Source organism: Elephantulus edwardii, unplaced genomic scaffold (assembly GCF_000299155.1).
Source record: "Elephantulus edwardii isolate Elephantulus edwardi_28Jun2011 unplaced genomic scaffold, EleEdw1.0 scaffold00033, whole genome shotgun sequence".
NCBI lineage: Eukaryota > Metazoa > Chordata > Mammalia > Macroscelidea > Macroscelididae > Elephantulus > Elephantulus edwardii.
In genome coordinates, this window is record NW_006399783.1 from 9,472,907 (window position 1) to 9,490,148 (window position 17,242).

The 17,242-nt window shown below is 39.8% G+C and overlaps 1 protein-coding gene across 1 annotated transcript in view; it reads left to right on the forward strand.

Moving 5' to 3' along the window:
* The window catches only part of KCNIP1 (Kv channel interacting protein 1), a 646,152-nt gene that overhangs the window by 16,097 nt on the left and 612,813 nt on the right, over positions 1 to 17,242 (forward strand). The gene's annotated exons all lie outside the window — the stretch shown is intronic.

Consider the following 17,242-nt stretch of genomic DNA (forward strand, 5'->3'; position numbering starts at 1 on the left):
TTTGGATAGCTTTCTTTTTGTTTGTGAGCACAGAGACTCAGTCTTTTCTCAATTATCTTTTCAAATCAAAGACTTTCTGGGTCTTGGAGAATAGAGTCGGTTAATTGAAGGACTTACTCCATGTACCAGAAAGGAATGGGAGCCTTCTTCAGTGTTTTCTTTTCCTTCCCTTTTCCTGCTTGGACTCTCAGGTTATCAGCTGCAGAAGGTCTGATTGTAGATGAGATGGGAGGGTCAGAATTGTATTCAGAGAATGAGCTTACTATTCAGAGCCTTTAAGGTCTTCTGTGTACCATTCATTTCAGCTCCCCTCCTCATGCCTGCCCCGTTCCCACTAACACTCTCCTAACCAACCAGCTGACATCGATACAACTTCTAATCATGATGAACCTACACGTGCATTGAAGACTTGTGCTCCATAAGGTTTCCCATAACTGGTTTTGGTCTGTTAGGATTTTGTCTATTTTTAAATTGTATTTTCTTGAAATCAGATCCACAGCTTTTCTTCTCCAAACTTTCAGTTAGTAGTCAGTTTTAAACCATCCTCACCATATATGCTCCAGTGAGATGGGCCCATGTCATAATGATAAATAATAGCAATATAAAACCTTATAGAGAGCTTTGGTGGCCTAGGCCAAAGGGAGTTACATTGCTAACTCAAAAGCTGCACCTCTCGGGTGGTTCGAATCTACCACAGGCTCCAGGGGGGAAAGATTGGCAATCTCTTCCAAGGAATTGACAGCCTTGGAAATCCAAGGAAGAATTAGAAGAATTAGCTATGAGTAGATTCTGATAGCCAGTAATATGTTTAGGTATTTGGGTTTGGTTTTTTCTCAAATTTTACATTATATAATCTGCGTGGGGACAACCAGATGTAAGAAGGAGACACAAAATCTGGAACTGATAACAAACTCCTATGACTGGAGCAGAGACTCTTCACAGCACCTCCACATTGGGGTAGAGAAGCCAAGCTCAAAGCACAAAGTGCCAGGACAGACTAACTATGGAAACACATTTAATAATGTCTTATAAATTGAATACTGGAAACTAAAACCTCTCTGAAGTTACATCCTGTCTCATGGCCACCATGATTTAGCCCTAAAGTAACATGAATGTTGATGGGTCATACCTTGGATCTTGACATATGGGTGATCCCACAATGATATCCGAATGGTTTCCTAAGATCATCAGTGGTCAGTAAGGCAGACGGAAGGCAAGATCACAAAAGCAAAGTGAACAATATTGTGAGACTCCTTCTAACGCTTTCCTTCTAACCAACTCTATGCATAATGGGATCAGAAGCAGAAAACTTGATCCCTTGCAGGGAAAAAATCTTAAACCATAGGGGTACCTGACTTGTAGTTGAGGTACACAGTTTGGGAGTGATTCATGCCCACTTGAGGTGGAAACAACTTAGCAGATGACTCTTCAAGTTCATGTAGACAGCAACTCAATCCAAGATCATGTGAAGCCTCATACTTCTTCACCTTCATCTCTACCCTTCCCCTTCTATGAATTCACAAGTCGCCAGGGATCAGAGGGAGGTTTTCAAATTGCACTTCATGGCCTTGGCTTTTCTCCTAAGCTGTAGGCTTTCAGGAGACTGCCGGGGGGATATGGACTACATCTTACTAATTTAATAACGCTCAACTCCTAGAACAAGGCCTGATGACAGAGTAGGGACCCAACAGATGAATAACTGAAAGAAGGAAGAAAGAGAGAGAGAAAAGGAAGGAGGAAAGAAGGATCAGGGGACCCTTCTCAGTAACTTCTTCTCATTCCTTATAAAACCAAAGCAGACCTCTCATTCCTGACATCACGATTTCTCTTACATCCTCATCTTGCTCACTGACTCCTGTTGATTCTTTCTCCCTAGTTTCTCTCCTGTCTGTCACTTGCTTTCCATTCCCAAGGACATCTTGAACCCTTATTATGGCTTGCCTTCTGTGCTACAGAAGCTTGCAGTTTCCTAGAAGACCGAATGGATGTGTGTAAAGGGTTTGGCAGAGTCTAAAACCTAGTGCATTTATTTCCTAGGACTGTTATATAAAGTACTACCGACCTGGGAGGCAGGACAACATAAATGTATTCTCTCTCCCAGTTCTGCAAGCACTGTAGCCTTCAATATGGATTACATATCAACATCAAGAAAACAAAAAACCACTGGGCCAATAGGCAACGTAACAATAGATGGAGAGGATTGAAGTTGTGAATGATTTCATCTTACTTGGATCCACAATCAACATCATTGGTACCAGTGTTGTGGTGGTTGTTATTGTGTACTGTCAAGTTGAAACTGACTCATAGCTGACCCTCAAGCAAGTTTTCAGAAACAGTTAGCTGCACGGAAGGAGATTGTCCATCCTTTTTTTGTGGAGCAGCCAGTGAATTTGAACTATACGCCTTCAGGATTGCAGTGCAAATTCTTCTTGCCACTAGGCACCAGTAGTCAAGGAATCAAAAGACATATCACATTGGAAAAATTTACCATCAAGGACCTCTCCAATTTGGTAAGGAGCAATGATATCAGGTTAAAGACTAAGAGGCACCTGATTCAAGGCATGGCCTTTTCAATTACTTGCTATGCATCTGAGAGCTGAACAATGAATGATGATGACAGAAGAAGAATAAATGCCTTTGAATTATAGTGCTATAAAAGGGTACTAACCATCCTATAGACTGTCAAAAGAATAAACAAATATGTCTTGGAGAAAGTGTAACCAGAGTGCTCCTTAGAAGCAAGGATGGTGAAACTTCATCTCACATACGATGGACAAATTGTCAGAAGGGGTCATTCCACAAAGAAGGAAATCTTGCTTGGAAAGCTAGAAGGTCAATAACAGAGAGGAAGAACCTAAATGAGATGGGTTGAGAGTGTCTGCAGCCATGGACTCAATATGCCAGAGATGATGAGGATGGCACAGGATAAGACATGGTTCAGGGCACGTAGGGTTGCTATGAGTCATAGTTGACTCTGCAACAGCTAACAACAATAGCAACAACTTACAGTTCTTCAGGCTATAAGTTCAAAATCAGAGTGTAGGCTGTGTTGTTTGTTAGGGCTCTAAGAGACAGCCTGTACTGTGCCTGCCTCAAGCTTCTTGACAATCTATCTCTGCCTTCATCCTCCCTCTGTCTCTATTATCGTGTCTCTTATAAAAAGGACACCCTTCACATTTGACTGAGACTCATCGTGCCCCAGTAAGGACTCATGTGGGCATAACTGATAGCATCTTCAAAAGTCCTATTTCCAAACAAGGATATGCTAATGACTTAAGATTTCCACATACTTTTTTAGACAGTCAGACTAATTGTAAATTTATTGGGACCAGCTCATAGCTTACCTTTGCAGGCTACAAATTATGTGGAAGGAGATTGTCTATCTTTCTCCCTTGAAACCACTGCTGAATTGAAACTGCCTTCCCTTGGGTTAGCATGCAACTCATTGCCAATTAGGACTCTGTACCTTTTGAGAGATGGGAAGACACAGTTCAACCCCTAATACCTAGTAAGCACTTAGCTATAATAAACTATTATTAGTTTGAGTGTTAAACAGGAGGAAATATTCTTACCCATGAAGTGATTAATAATAGTCCCTGTCCCCCTGAGATGCTCAACCATGGATCATAACTACGTAAAATGCTGTGGTTTTGGAAACATTTGTTTACACACTTTCTCCCCCTGTTACTAGTCTGATAGCTCCTAAAGAGGAGTATCGGTCACACTCTACGTCTCCAGCCCCTGACACAGAAAGACAGTCAATAAATGTCAAAACCCAAAATAAGAGGCTTGAGCAAGATGCGGGCCACACTTTAAACAAAGTTCTTTTCATCAGGTACAAGCTTATAATTTCGCTGATGCAATAGTTTCTGGTCTCAAGGGCTTCCTTCAAATAAAACCTCACCTTGATAAATTAGCTGTGGATATAGGCACCCTGCAATTGGCATGGAAATGCAATTTAATTTCTAATTAAGCCTGGTTTCTGGGTCAAGGGGCCTGCCTGCCTCACACTGAGAGGATAATTCTGGCCAGAGCTATTGTTATTGTTTCTCCAACAAAGCGGATACTCAAGGAAACCAGTCATTGAAGACTTAGATGATTCCATAAGGCAGAGATGTGACCCTTGTGGGAAGGTAATTGCCTTTTCTCAGGAACTAAATTAATACAAATCAGTTTAAGACACTCAAAGATAAGACAATCTATCTATCCATGGCCAAAATTTCCAAGATAGAGTGCTGCTAGGAAAGAATCTCTAAATAATATAAATAATTAGCATGTTGGACTGCTAGCTGAAAGTTTGGAGGTTCAACTCTATCCAGAGGCATGCGGGAAGAAAGGCCTAGTGATCTTCTGGAAAATTGGCCATTGAAAGCCTTACAGAGCACATTTCTGTTTTGATATGAAGCCATGAGCCAGAGTAAACCCAATTGTGTTAGGATATGGGTTGGTTTTAGAAATAGAACAAGAAAGGAAAAGAAGGGAAGTCACCATTAATGATGCTGCAGTATCAGAAACCTTGAAAATTGATTTTTCTATCCATTGTGTTAACCCCCATTGAGGTCATGGTCTCTCTTAACCACAGGCATATGGTCTTGAAAATTGTCAACAGCTGTGAGACTAATATAAGAACACTTTCCACACTGTGAGAGTTGGTAAAGAGACTGTGGCAATGTTGTGAAGAGACTGTGGCAAAATATAATCAGAGAAACTCTGGAGATGGAGCCACAGTTAAAGGTTTTGTTTGCTGGGTGACCGGAAAAAAATTTGACTTGTAACTGCTCTCAGGTAAACTTTACTGGATGATTGAAGAAACCAGAGGTGCATTTGCACTGCTGAATATAAACTGGACTTTGACTAATTGAGAAATTGTGTCTTGCTGTTAATCTTGTTTGGGACCACTGGACTAAACCTGAACTTGTATTGTGTGATAGTCTTTGCCTTCCCCTTCCCCAGCCTATTTCCTGTATAAAGTCTGTGAATCGATTTACAACAAACATTAAACCCAATGATTCTTAGAAATAGGTTCAGGAGCATATGAGGTGGCATGTATGATCAAGTAGCTATTTGTTTAATACTACGGATATCATTGACAGGCATAGTTCTTCTTTATGAAGCAAGCAGAAGTCAAACTTGGCCTTCCCCATGTTATCACCGCCCCTTAAACAGATGCTAATAAGACAGAAGAAGTAGGAAGTTGCGAGTGAGGAAGGGGTAGCAATAGGACATTTTCTCACAAAAAGAAAATAATCTATAAAATTGGTGGAAGGAAAAATGCTTGCCCAGGGAGGGAAATATTTGTATCTTTTATGCACCAAGTTCTGTGCTAAGTGCTTCACATTCATTATTTAATTGAATCATCCCCAGCACCTTATAAAATAGATGCAATGCTCATTTCTCTGAGAAATGAGCCTCAGGGAGATTATATTCAGTGTCCAAGGTCATAGGCTTGCCAGACTTGAACATTTTTTGCTTTTCTCTGTTTTCTTTCCTGAAAACTCCATTTCCGAGGAAAAATACAAAATCATGGTTTAGGATATAAGATATTATACAATATTGTTCTTAAGCTTCTTTAGGAGACTGTAAGGATGAGAAGGGGGAAAAACAATAAAAAAACAGTTGTTGAAAGGACTCTGACCCATGGTAACCCCATACGTGTCTGGGTCAAGCCACGGTCCATAGTATTTAGTTTTATCATTTCCTCTTATTTCACTTGTTTTCCTAGATTGTTGTTAGTTGTCATAAAGTTAATCCTTAACTCATGATGATTTCCTCTGTTTCAGATTAGAACAGATATGGTTTCCAAGGCTTTCAGAAGCTGATTATCAGGCCTGTCAGAGCACTTCTGAGTGGCTTGAACTTTCAATCTTTCAGAAATAGATAAGTGTCTAGCCACTCATACCATCCAGAATGCCTCTGAAGGCATTTTTGAATTCAAACTTCCAGCCTTTCAGTTAGCAGTCAAATGTATAACTATTTGTGCAGCTCAGCATAGTCAAGAATGAGAAACAAAATGAAAAAAAAAAAACCAACCAAAAAACACATTTATCACCCTTGAGTAAATTTTAGCTCACAGCAACTCCTGTATTACAGAAAAGAGCTTCCTCATGGGATCTTCTTCGCCGTGACATTGACTTAAGCAGGTCTCCAGGCTTCTCTTTATAGCACCACTGGCGATATTCAAACCTCCAGCTTTTGGTTTGACAGTTGTTCACAAACCACTTGTGAGATCCAGGGTCCCTAAGATGGAGAAAAAGGCATTTAAAATGTGTTCCAGAAGAGAATAAAAATAAATAACTGGAACTTCTTGTGGGAGTTCTGGTGGTGCAGTGCAGCATGTGTTGTGCTGTTTGCTATCTGGAAGATCAGAGGTTTGAACCCAGAGGCTCTTCCCTATCTTTAGGATAAAGGTGGACAGTCACCTCATGAAAACATTTGCAACATAGGAAGCTTGATGGAGTGATGAGTCCACATCCACATGAGAGCAGCAGTGGTTTGCGATAGGGGAGTTCTCCTTGGGGCAGAAGAAGGACAAACAATACTCCCTTCTCTCTTGGTTAGCTCTCATCTTTACAAGCAGGAAGATAAGCGAATCAATTGTGGTTTTAGTTAGCTAGTGTGGCAGTAACAACTACAACAAAAAATAGTCTAAGTGATGACTATTGTTGTTGTTGCATGCCTTTGACTAAGAATCAAACCTTAGCTGACCCTCCGGCAGGTTTTCAGAGTCAGTTAATCGCATAGGAAGAAATGAAGGTCCAAAACTTATTGTCTCAATTCTGAAGGCTGAAAGTCCAAATTAGGTTTCAGCAAAGTAGATTTCTTCCATGGCCTCTCTCCTAGTTTCTGATGATTCCCTCCAGTCTTTGGTGGTCCTGTGTTGGTACAGGGCCCTCAGTGACGTGTGTGTGTGTGTGTGTGTGTGTGTGTGTGTGTGTGTGTGTGTGTTTAAGACACCTCTCAAAGAGATTAAATTTAGAATCCACATGGCTCTGAATATTACCTATTTACATAAAAAAGAAAACCCTTATTTTCAAACAGGTCATGTTTACAGTTACAAGGGTTAGGTTTCAGCATCACTTTTTAAGAAACATAATTCAATCCATAAGAAATCATTATGGTTCAAACAGGGCTCAGAATTTCCTGTGAGGTCAGGAGCTCCTCAGAAGAGTGTGGCTGCTTCCATCAGTAAGTTGTAGGTCAGGGAGTTCAATTGCAGGGGTGAAAAGAACCAGAAGAATGGAGGAAAGGACAATGGTCCATGTTATCATAGAAAAATTAGTTAGAAACCAAGAAGGTGTCAAGGTTTTCATTAATGATAGCAGAGGAGACAGCAAAGCCTGACGTAAATGAGCATGCTGTTAAAACCAGAGAGCAAGATCTAATTTCAAGTTTTAGTTGGGCTGTGAGAAGAGTGATCTTGGAGTAAATTTTGGCCATGCCTGCATGCAAACCCACACCGGACTTTTTTTCAATTGTGGCAATTAGCATGTTGGGGGGGGGGAAAGCCCACCATTTTAACATAGCTCACACATGCAATTCAATGGTATTAACTATGTTCATCACATTGTTTAACTTTCACAATTACCTCTTTCTAGCAGAAGCTCGGTGTTCCTCAGGCAATGAGTCTTCCTTTTCTTCTCCCCTTGGCCAGTCCCTGATAACCATTGGTAAACTTGCATTCCCAAGATTTTTTTAATACCCTTAGCCTTTCCCCAGATCTGTGGAGTCATTTGAGAGCCTGATTTTGCAGGATGAGGTATCCAAACTTTGGGTAAATTCTCTCAACACTTGACTTTGTCCTGAACAACAGTTTTTACTTTTAATGTGGAAGAAATTATGAGATAGAATTCCAATGGTTAAAAAGTAGCATCAGACCCCATTCTGCCTATGTTTAAATCTCAGTTCTGATATTTACCTCAAACCAAAACCAAACCCACTGCCATTCTCTTCCGACTCACAGAGACTCTCCATTGGAGTACTGCGACTTTAAATCTTTACATGAGGAGACTGTCTGATCCTCCTGCAGAGCAACTAGTACATTTGAATCATTGACCTCTTGGCTAGGAGGCCAACACTTAATGAACTATGCCACTAGATTTTCCTATTGCTCATTAACTTAAAAAAATATGCAATTGTAATATATATATAAATTGACCATTTTAAGTGCACAATTCAATAACATGAATGATATTCACTATGTTGTGCAAATATCAGCTCTCCTCAGATAGGCTATCTTGGCAGATCTTGGTATTTATCAATTATCTATTTGCTAGTAATTTGCATTTTTTCTAATTATGGTCTCCAAATATAAGTTTTCACTCATCTTTTTTAGTCTTTCTTTTGGGTAGATTTCTAAAAGCAGGGATCAGAGTAAAAACTATTGGCCCATTTAACTCTCTAGTTCCTTCTTTTTTTGGGGGGGAGCAATGTTATTTGCTGTTCTAGATTCTAGAGTCAGTTCTCATGCATAGTGACCCTCTGTAAACAGAATGAAACCTTACCCGGTCCTGCCGTCTTCACAATGTCCACTGTGGTTACCTCCATTGTTGCCATCACTGTGTCAATCCATCTCATTAAAATAGTCTTCCTCTTTTTTGGTGATTTGTGTTGCTTTTTCAAGTATATTGTCCTCTTCCAGGATTTGACGCTTACTGATAAGATCCCCAAATAAGTGAGACAGAGTCTCATTATTCTCGTTTCTAAGGAGAACTCTGAGCATACTTCCTCCACGATGGATTTGTTATTCTTTTGACATGCCCAGGGTATATTCAATACTCTTCACCAACATCATAATTCAAAGGTATTGATTCTTCTTCAGTCTTCCTTATCCATTATCCATGCACATGAACCTAAAAACACTATGACTTGGGTCAGGCTCACTTTACTCTTCAAGCTTACATCATTCTTGATCTTTAGCGTTTTTAGAGGTTCCTTTTAAATTTTTTTCCTTCACTTTTTTAAATTAAATTTTTATCATTCATACACATTGTGTGTCATGCTTGTGCACCGTGCTTTATACAAACTTTCATTTACATTATATTATAATATGCATTTTGTTCATGTATATTGTGAGGGTTTTCAAGCTTACAATCATTTTACTAATAACTACATTCCTGAAAGCATGCAAGCCAGCTTCTTCATGCCTCTATCCCCCTTTTGTTATTCTTGTTGTTTGCTGTTGGGTCAGAACCAACCCATAGCTGATCCTTCAGTGAGTTTTCAGAGGCAATTAATCACATGGAGGAGATTGCCCAACCTTCTTCTGCAGTGTAGCTGGTGGATCCAAAATGTGTGCCTTCAGGATTTCAGGGTAGTTTCTTACCACTAGGCCACCAGTTCTTATTGTTGTTGATTGCTGTTGAGTTGAGCACGACTCATAGTGACCCTATGAACAAAAGGCCTGAGGCCTTTCTATAACCATCGTTGTTTCTCCAGGCCACCAGTAGAAAGCCATCAGTAGTTTCTTTTAGATGGCCGATTTCTGATTTGCCTATCCTTAGAGGTTCTTGGCAGCAGGTTTGCCCAAGGCAAAGAACAAATTGTCTTTTGATTTCTTAAGTGCTGCTTCCATGGGCATTGATTGAGAAACCAAATAAAATGAATGTTTTGACAATTTCAATCCTTTTTCTCATGATTATGATGGTATCTATTGATGAGGGGTTTTGTTTTCTTAATGTTGGGTTCTAATGAGTACTAAAGGCTATATAGTATTTTCATTTCATCAGTAAATGCTTCAAATCTTTGTTTTCTGCAAGCAAGGTTGTATTATCTGCAAATCACAGATTGTTTGGTTATTCTTAATCTGATACCACACTCTTCTTTATGTAGTCTAGTTTGGTTTGGGTTTCCTTTATTATTTTATTGGCATGCAAATTGAATATGTGTGGTAAAAGAACACTTATTCACGTTCAACCAAAATCTGTAGCTAAACCAAAAAGCTATTATATGAACCAAACAAGGGACTATTGCATGGTTTTAAATCAGGAAAGGTGTGCAGAGGGTTGCATCCTTTTTCTCTAGGTGAGGCTATTCATTGGAGAGGACGTCATGCTTGGAAAAACGGGGGGTCAGCGAAGGACAGGAAGATCCCCAGTGAGAAGTACTGACGTGGTGACTTCAACAATGGGTTTGAGTGTTTTGGAGATGTTGAGGACGGTAGGACAGGGTTCAGTTTGGCTGTTCATAGGTTTGCTATGAGTGGAACTCAACTTGACTGCACCTAACAATAATAATTCAGTGTGTATTCTCAGTAAATTATTTGAAAAGTTGAATTATGTGAATAATAATGTGACATCAGGATTGGAGGAAGACTTATCAATATGCATTATGTGCATGATACAGCCTTGCAGGCTGAAAATGATTCAGACTTGAAACACTTGCTGCAGAAAATCAAAGACTAAAGCCTTCAATATGGATTACATCTATTTCTAAAGAAAACGAAAATCCTCACCACTGTACCAGTAGGCATTTTATCATGATAAATGGTGAGAGGATGGAAGTTATCAATGATTTTATTTTCATTTTACTTGGTTCTACAATCAATACTCATAGTAACAGCAGCCAAGAAACCAAAAGACATGCTGCGTTGAGAAAAATCTATTGTCAAGGACCTCTCCAAATTGCTAAAGAGGAAGGATGTCAGTTTAAGGACCAAGACATACCTGATTCAAGCCACAGTATTTTCAATCATTTGTTATGCATCTGAAATTTGGGTACTGAACAAGGAAAACAGCAGAATAGATTCCTTTTAGTTGTTGTATTGGAAGAGAGTACTGTCTATTCTATGCTATGCCAAAAGAACAAACAAGTCAGCCTGAAGGAAGAGAGGAAGGCCTCCAAGGAGGTGGATTAACATGGTGAATGTAACAATGGATTCAAACATATCAGAGATTGTGTGGACAGGGCAGGAGGGGCCAAAGTGCAATCTCTTATTAATTAAGTTGCTATGAGTCATAGTTGACTTAATGGTACCTAACAATTAAAATAACATGTAGCTTTGACCCAGGCCTCTCTCTATGTCCTTTTCTGTCACATCCCAGCCTGGAGCCCCAAGCAAGATAACTCAGTAATCAGATAAGTACAGGCCTACTTGCACTTACTTACTAATCTGTAGTGAACCATTTCTGTCGCCTATTCCATTCCTATCGCTGAACATTAACACACTCCCAGACCTGCATCAACCCTTAGAGCATATTCTCTCATTTGATCCAACCATATGCATATTTGTAAATGAAAAAAAATCATATTTTCCCAAAATAAATTTGTAACACTAGTATTGGTTAACATTCGTGCAAATCTCTTCAATATCTGACTTAATAAGGAGACAGTTGGTTTCTCAGAGCTGCTTCCTTCCGCCTTCAGTCTGTAGGGTTATCTATCTCACACACATATTACAGCCTCTGGAAAGCCCCCTGTTCACTCATGAGAGAATGAGAGAGGAAAAGCAAGTAACGTTTTTGTGTTATTATGGGAAGAGTTTGACCTTGGAAACTCCAAGAAATGCTGCACTAGACTAAATGTCTCTGTGTCTTTCTGATCTTTTGGGGCTTTCTCCGTTCCTAAATTAGAAAAGGCAGTGGCTGGCAAAGCACAAAACGAAGTTACACTTTGCTCATTCAATATATTTCATGTCATTTCAATTTCTTCCAAGTGTAAGCTTAACTCAAAAGATACTGGACTCTTTTTATTTCTTTCTTTCTTTATTTACTAGCCTACACTGCCATTTGGCAGTAGGATAAATGCTGTATAAAATAATCTGTTTAAAATGAGGAGAATTCTGATGATTTGTTACTTTGGAGAAGGCTGGAGTCATTGTAATATGTGATACAAATTAAAATGTTGTTAATATCGCATGTACTTTAAATGTGCATATTTCAAATTCTTCATTGTAAAGAAGGAAGCACTTGTTAACAGTGGATGAGGATGAAGGAAGAGGGACACAAAGATGGAAGCCAGACTGGGTCACAGTCATCTCTCTAGCCCTTCCCAGCCCTTCAGCTTGATGTTCCCATTGAAGTTGGCCTCAGTTCAAGGTGACCTCATGCACAACAGAATGTGACGTTGCTCAGTCCTGCACCTCCTTTACGATCAGTAATACGCCTAAGGCGATTGTTGCAGTCACTGTATATTATAAGCACTTAAGGAACTCATTTTCCAGCACTGTGCCAAACAGTATTCTTTTGTGATCCTTAAGAGTTTCACTGACTGATTTTTCAAAGTGAATCCCCATGCATTTCTTCCTAGTCTTTCTTAGTCCAGAAGAGCCACCAAAACCTGCCCACTTCGGGTAATCCCACTGGTATTCAAAATATCAGTGGTGCGACTTTGCATATCAGAACAGCACAAGATCCACTACAGCACAATAAACCGAGAGGTGATAGAGCTGTTTGGAGAATAAAATAATATTTTCATTAAATAATTGGAAATATATCACCTCTTGATTCCTATTAATAGAAGAGGTCCCTTTTCTCTCTCCCCTTTGCTGTAGCTTGGCCTAATGAGACTGAAGTGCCTGAGGGCTGGGCACTACTCGGACATCCCACAAGGCTCCATGCACTTGAGTTTGGAGCTCAGGGTCCCCGTGTCTTCTGTGATGATTCCACTGCATAGTTTGATTTTCCATAAAGAGAGCACAGAAGGGAGATAGAGGTGCAGCTCTGCAGCTGTGAGTCACGGTCCCAGGGAAGAAAGGGCAAACGATGGAAAAACCGGATGCTCGTTAGCAGAGCCGTTTATTAAGGATGGATGAGGGCTCTCTGCTCCCAGGCAGCAGTTGTTCCAAAACGCATTTCTCCTCAGTGTCTAACTCCATCACGGTTAAATGCCCATTATTTCACGCTTGTCCTGAACACTAAGTTCTGTGAGAGGCAGACAGGTGTGGACGTGGGAGAAGTAGGCCAATCTCTGTTGACAGGAGAAGGAAATTTGTCTCAAGCAAATGAAGGTCACTATTGGCACTGCATGGGGCAGTGAGGGCTGGCCATTTTTCTAGTGGCAATGGTCTTTTCCCTGCAAAGGATAGCTTGGATATTTGGAATATTTTGGGTATTTAAGCATCCAAATGATGACACATATAAGCCAAATGCCAAGAAGTCCCTTTAATGAGATTCCTGGTACAAATTTTTCTTCTTATTAAAATTAACCCTAAATTTTAGATAATCGTAGATTCACAAACAGTTGTAAGAAATAGTACAGAGTGGTCATATGTACCTCTTTAACCTAATTTCTCCTAGAGAAGCATTTGCAACAAAACCCTATACTACAATATCTCAGCTGAGACTTTCTTAAAGGACTCAGAGGACCCGTCAGGACCCAGAATCCAGAAGGAAGACCCCCAGAGGAAGTGTTTACTGCTTCCCCACGGGAAGAGCATTCAGAAGAACATGGAAGGCGTGACAATGCAGCAGGGAACCCTGCTTGTAAGTGGCAGAAATGGTGCCAATTCCAGATGACTGGCCCTCAGAACACCGGCCTGAAAGAGGATCTCAGTGGGATCTACCCTGAATGAGGGCTATACTGTTGACCCTCCTCTGGTTCTCAGAATTGTGTGCCCTGGGCCATCATCTGAGCCTGCTCATGTTGATGGTTAAAAGGCCAGGCAGGTCTGGAATCACAAAGCCTGGGTTTGAGTCCTCAAATTTCTTCTTAATTCTATTAATTGGCTTTGATGTTTAGCTCTTGGGAGTTCATATTTATTATGAGAGCTTATCTAGCACTTTCCATGTGCTGATTACTGTTCTAAGGATGTTAGAGAAAAATTTATTTCCTCCCAGCAGTTCTATGTTATCATTGTTTTTCGATGCCATTGAGTCAAGTTATGACTCATGACACTATCAACAACAGATCTGAACTCAGTCCTGTCCTATGCCAACCTCACAATCTCTCACACTCTCAAGCCCATAGCTGCAGTTACAATGTCAATCCACCTGGTTTAGGATCTTGTTCTCCCTCACTGTGCCTCCACCTTTCCAAGAATGATGTCCTTCTCTTCAGTATAGCCTCCTTTAGCCACATGCCCAAATTATACAGGATGAGGTTTCACCACCCTTGTTTCCAAAGAACAATCTGGTTTCACCTTCTCCAAGACACATCTGTTTGTTCTTTTGACAGTGTATGAGGTATTCAAAACTCTCCTCCAACACCATAGTTCAAAGGCAACAATACTTTTTTCTGTCATCATTACTTATTGTCCAGCTCTCAGATGCACAGCAAGTGATTAAAAAGACCATAGTCTGAATCAGGTGCACCTTAGACCTCAAACTAACATCACTGCTCCTCAGTCATTTGGAGAGTTCCATGACTTCAGGGTTTTCCAGTGCAATACGTCTCCTGGTCTCCTGACTGCTAGTATCAAGTGTATTGATTGTGAACCCAAGTAAGATGAGGAAGCCTTTGACAGTTTCAATCTTTTCTCCATCTATCACAATGTTACCTGTTGGTACACTGGTACCCATAACAGTCCTATGAAGAAGTTCTTATTGGTTCCCAATTGCAAATAAGGAAATTGAGGCACAGAGAAGCTATTTGTAATCCAACTAGTAAATAGGTACAAGGTAAACTGAACTCATTGCCATCATAAAGAACAGACTCATAGTTGACTCTTGATTTGGGTTTCTGACATTATAAATCAAACAGGAGGAGATTAACCATCTTCCTCCCACAGAGTTGCTGGTGAATTTGAACAGAGAGAAGCAATGTTTAGCTTAGCAGCCCAACTCCCTATAGTCAACTCCACTAGAGCACCTTGAATGTTTTCATAAAAAGTAAGAATGTCCTTCAACAAATGGTGCTGACAAAACTGGACTGCCAGCTATAGAAAGCTGAAACAGGATCCACATCTCACATCATACACAAAAATCAACTCAGGGTGGATCAGAGACCTGGGAGTAAAGCCCAAAACCATAAAGTTCATCAGTCAAACTGGGATCAAGCTTAGACAACCTAGTCTATTGTATAAACAGACTCCCAAATATGGCCAGAAATGCACAATCTGGAGAGGATAAAATTGATGAATGGAACTTTCTAAAGAATAAATCCCTGTACATATCAAAAACATTTCCTAGCCCAGTGAAAAGAAAAGTTACCAACTGGAAAAATAGTTGTAGACAAGAATCACATATCAAAAGTTTACAGAATCCTACAGGGCCTCCACAAGAAAAAGGCTGGTAATGCAATTACAAAATGGGCAAAAGACATGGAAATAATTTTCGCAGGGAAGGATCTTCAAATGGCCAACAGACACGTGGGGAAATGTTCAAAATCACTGGCAATAAGAAAGATGCAGATCAAAACCACAATGAGATACCATCCCACTTTAGTAGCAGTGGCAAAGTTTAACAATACAGCAAGTAATAAATGTTGGAGAGGATGTGGAGTGATAGGAACTCTTATATATTGTTGGTGGGATTGTAAAATAGTACATCCACTCTGGAAAGCAGTTTGGCACTTCATCAAAAAGCTGAACATTGAAATTCTATATGACACAGCTATTTCATTGCTTGCAATATACCCCAAAAAAATGAGAACTGAAGCACAAATGGAGACTTGTACACCAATGTTCATAGCAGCATTATTCACCATCGCTAGAGCATGGAAACAGTCCAAATGCCCAACCACAATAGAATGGACTGAAAAATTATGGTACATTTACACAATGGAATGCTACGCAGCACTCAGGAATTTTTTGCAATAATTTGTAAATTATTACCAAATTTGGGAGGTATTGGAGAGCATTATGCTGAGTGAACTAACTCAGTCTCATAAAGACAAATACTGTATAAGAACATTATTGTAGAAGGAGCATAAGGACCCACGGGTGCGTGTGGGGGAGCAGAGGGGTGAAGATGGATGGCGGAGGCATTAATCATAGGGTTGTGCAATTTGATGAGGGAGGGGGTCTAGAGGAAATGGGAAAGATCCTGTGTGAAAAACAATATATTCGAACTTTGTAAATAAACCAGTATAATTTTTTTTAAAAAATACGCATTGTTATCATGTTGATGCAAATGCATGGCTACCCTATGTGTTACAAAATTACTCTATAGGTTTGTTTGTTTGTTTGTTTGTTTGTTTGTTTGTTTGTTTGTTTTTACAATGAGTAATTATAGTATGCACATGGATAAAAGGAAGCTCTGGTGGCTTAATGGTGGCTAAGGAGATGAGCTTTCAACTGTAAGACACTCAGTTCAAATCCACCAGCATCCCCATGGAAGAAAATGGGCAATCTCCTCCAGTGCAATTTACAGTTTCTGAAAACCCACTAGAGGGTCAGCCTCAGTCACTGAGTCAGTTTTGACTCAGTGGCCTTTAAGAACAACAGTGGGTAAACAATTACATTATTAACTGAAATGTTAAAACTCACTAGCTGCTCCTTGGGAAAAAAGACCTGGTGATTTGTTCCCATACAGATTGTTGTTGGTGGATGTCATTGAGGTGACAACAGCTCATAGCTACCCCAATGATATTTTGCATCATCCTCCCCATCTCTGTCATGCTCAAGCCCATTGAAGTGGTCACTGTGTCAACCCATCTCACTGAGAGTTTTCCTCTCTTTCGCTGACACTATACATTTCCCAGAGTGATGTGTTTCTTCCAGAACTGGTCCCTCTGGACAACGTGCTCAAAATATTTGAGACAAAGTTTCATCATCCTTACTTCTGAAAAACACACAGATGTTTCCTTCAAGACAGAATTGTTTGTTCTTTTGGCAGTCCATGATATATTTAATACTCTTCACCAGCACCATAATTTAAAGGCATTGCTTCTTCTTTCAGCTGCGTAGGAAGCAATTGAAGAGACCATGGCTTAGATTGGATGCACCCTAGTCTTTAAACTGACATCCTCACTCTTTAGAACTTTGGCAATGTCCTTCACAGCTAATTTCCCCAATGCAACTTATCTTTTGTTTTCTTAACTGCTGTTTCCATGGATGTGGATTGTAGATCTAAGTAAAATGAAATAATTGACAATTTCTATCTTTTCTCCATCAATCATGATGTTGCCTATTGGTCTAGTAGTGAGAATTTTTGTTTTCTTGATGTTGAGATTTAACGCATATTAAACCAATTCTACTCTGTCCTATGGTGTCACACATCAACAACATACTTTCCAACATTTTACAGAATAACACCTGATATTATTATTCTGATTAAGAGTATCAAGAAATAAAAATATAAACAAAGCCTTCCTCTGGTTTAAAAGTTAGAAAAGTAACAAAAATAAAAGGATAAGGAAACAATTTTCA